The sequence below is a fragment of the Leopardus geoffroyi genome, chromosome A3 (assembly GCF_018350155.1).
Source record: "Leopardus geoffroyi isolate Oge1 chromosome A3, O.geoffroyi_Oge1_pat1.0, whole genome shotgun sequence".
NCBI lineage: Eukaryota > Metazoa > Chordata > Mammalia > Carnivora > Felidae > Leopardus > Leopardus geoffroyi.
The window spans coordinates 30,694,103-30,697,381 of NC_059336.1; the positions used below are offsets into that span (position 1 = coordinate 30,694,103).

A 3,279-nucleotide genomic window follows, 5' to 3' on the forward strand; every position below is an offset into this window, starting at 1 on the left:
CAACAGGCCAAGGCCCAGTCAAAGGGACACTTAGAATGAGACTCGAGTGAAGGTAGTCGACCAGGCACGTGATGGAGGAAGGATGGGTGTTTCAGGCACAGACAGCAGGCGTAGGGTGTGTAGGGGTGAGTGTGTGGGAGGAGGTCAGCAGGGAGGCCACTCCCTTAAGCCGGATGACATTTATGCTTTAGAACAGGGGTTGGCAAACGTCTTTGTCACATAGTTTTCTTTGTTTTGTTTAAAAACAAAATGTAGAAACGTAAAAACCATTCTTAGCTCACAGGCCACACCAAAACACAGCCAGCTTTTGGCCCATGGCAGTTTGCTGGCCTGTTTTAGAAAGTTCTACTTTAGAAGGCTGGGGGTGGATAGGAGGCTGAGAGCAGACAGAGAAGTGGGAAAGGAGGTGGCTGAAGACGCCAGGCAGGAGATGGTAGCCGCCCAACCAGGGTCATCACGGAGGAGAGAAGGGATGAGGTAGAGATTTGGAATGGACAGGACATAGAATGAAGTTCTAGGCCGGGCCTGGAGGGGTTTTCTGACACCTTGAATATTCCCCTGAGTAGCTTGGAGCCCCTGGCTCCCTTGCTTCAGGGAGCTAAAGAGACACCTGTCATCCTGGCAGTGTACTTCCCTACCCCATCCCCCAACTCCTCCCCAGACCTCTCTTTAGGGCGATGGTGGAGGAGCAGGTCATGCTGCCTCTTAGTGAGCCAGGGGTCAGGGCTGCCCAGCGGATAGTGACACACTGACTGCTCATTCTAGAATATTGGTACTGAGTATTTGCGATTCTCAGTTTCTGGACTTGGTGGCCATTCCAGAATGACCATGGGTAAGACCTCTCTGGCTTTTGGGTCCAGAGTAGGGCTGGGAAGCCCCTTAACCAGCTGTGGGTCCAGACACCTGTTGGTAGCCCCCACCATGATCTTGATCACAGGCTAATTGTGGTATAGACAGGGCTGGAATGATGTCTTAGTTTGGGCTCCCCAGAAGAAAGAGACAAAGATTCAAGTGCAAGGAGTTCAATGTACTGTGGGGGAGTGGGAAAGTGAGAGAGGGGAGGGAAGCAGCTCATACCGGGCACATTATGGAGCCAGTTCCAACTGTGGTCAGCTGGAACTTAGTTCTTCTGGAGGACTCTGGACTCAGAGTAGAACATGTGCCCCAGAGTTAGCCTGTCTGAGGGGCGAGGAAATGGGTTATTTATCTATCAAGTCCTTCCTGGTTGGAGGTCTCTCCAAGGCATGCTAACTCCCTGGCACGTACAGCCTGCTACCTGGCTTTCTGCTGCTCAGGAAAGAAAGCTCTCAGGTGTAGACATGAAGGAGGAAGATAGCTAGAGCTTTCTGAAGCGGTAAGTCCCCAAGGAGATGAGCAGGATGTCTGTCACGCTATTGATAATTATCCTCTGTTTTTGACAGATGGGGAAATGGAGAAGCAAAGTGACAGCCCAAATCACAGGGAGCTTTGTGACAAGTGGGCGGGGAGGTGGGGTGGGGAGGCTGGAGCTCAGAGCATGTGGGCCCAGCCCCTGCCATCAGGAGTGTTCTGGACCTGAAAGGCCCTGCCCTTAGTGTCTTACAGGCTGATCTAGTTGCCCCACCTGCCTGTCTTCAGCATTGTCTATGCTGAATATTCCCCACTTCCTTAGTCTACTCCCAGAGCCTTATCTGGGGAAAGGGGGAGTGGCAGGACACATACATGTGGCAAGACTTGGCTTCCTTACCAAGTGCCTATACGGGGCTTACAGAGCCGAGGAGGAGGGTAAGCAGAAAACAGAGGGGGGGGGGCAGGAGTTGGGAGGTGGCCAACTGGTCAAGCTGTGGGGGCAGGATGTGCTGAGCAGAGGCAGAGACAGAATGGGATGGAGTCAGTGTGGAGGGCTCCCAAGGGGACTGTGAAGTGGGCTGGGCAGGTTTGCATAACAGGGAACAGATGTCGCAGGCCTTAGCACTAAAGTCTGTGTGTGTTCAGAATTGAACATGAGCCAACCACTCAGTCATCTGTTCATCCAAAGATCACTTATGGGGGCTCAGTATATCCCAGTCATTGTGCCAACCCCCTTGGAGGAAACATGGAGGAACCAGGTTATTATTGGCTGTTCTCAGAACCTGTTGCACCTGTTTGGGGAGGGGGGTGGGTAGGTCAGTTTTCTTCCACCTGAACTCTTCATTGAGTCCTGAGTTGGATGGTGGAAGGTAACACAGCCCTCAGAGAGCCCCTAGTCTGAGGGGGAGACAAACTTTGAAATCCAAATGTGGAGTTGCTCCTTGCTCAGGGATGCTTAGAAATAATTTTGTTCCTGAAGTCTTTGATACCCAAGAGGGGGTGAGGGTGACTGGAATTTCCACCTGAGTGGCCCAGCAGAACCCCCATGAAATCCCATCCTGTTCCTAAACCTAGCCTGTGACAGATCATTAGCAAAGATTGCTATACCCTCTCACTCCCTGTGTGTGCCCTCACCCTTTGCAATGTGGCTTTGCAGCTTCTCCCATCAGGAATCTATTCATCCCTTGAATCTGAATCTGGGCTGGTGCATTAGTCAAGGCTCTCTAGAGAAGCAGAACCAAAAGGATCTATCTATCTATCTATCTATCTATCTATCTAGATCTAGATAGAATTATCTAAAATTAGATAATTAATCTAAAAGTAACCACCACAGTTGGCCTGCCACTTGCTTTGGGCCACAGCGTATGGTGTAATTGATGGTATGTGAGTCCTGAACCTAGGCCTCAAGAAGCCTTCCTTAATTCTACTCACTTTCTTGGAATTCTGCCCAGCCACCATGTGAACAATCTTGGACTGGCCACTGGAGGATGAGAGACCATATGGAACAGAGATGATTCATATCAACTGATGTCAGGTCCTATCCAACTTGGCAGCTGACTGCATGTATACAAGGCAGCCCAGCCAAGATAAAATTGCCCAGCAGAGCCCAGACCAAATTACTGACCCACAGAACTGTGAGTTAAATAAATAGTTGTTGTTTTGCCACTTGGTTTTTGGAGTGGTTTGTTATACAGCAAAAACTAGCTGATACACAGTCCAGCTTCTGTAGTACCCTATCAGCCTGCCATCTTGCCTGATGGAGAAGACACAGGCAAACAGAGGGTCTATTTCAGGTCTGTACTGTAATGTACAAACAGTACATTTCAGGCATATGCATATGATAAGGCTCTCTGGGTGTCTATACCCATTGGGGGCATGCATGTAGACATACTTCCACCCTGATATTTAAATATAGCCCTGCCCAAGCACACTCTGGCCTGGCAGGCTCCC

The 3,279-nt window shown here is 50.2% G+C and overlaps 1 long non-coding RNA gene across 1 annotated transcript; it reads left to right on the forward strand.

Moving 5' to 3' along the window:
- Positions 1 to 1,237: 1,237 nt before the first annotated feature.
- On the forward strand, positions 1,238 to 2,994 carry LOC123579655. The gene is made up of 2 exons (XR_006702874.1): positions 1,238 to 1,354; positions 2,781 to 2,994. It is a non-coding gene; the product is annotated as an uncharacterized LOC123579655 (long non-coding RNA).
- The last annotated feature ends 285 nt before the right edge of the window (positions 2,995 to 3,279 follow it).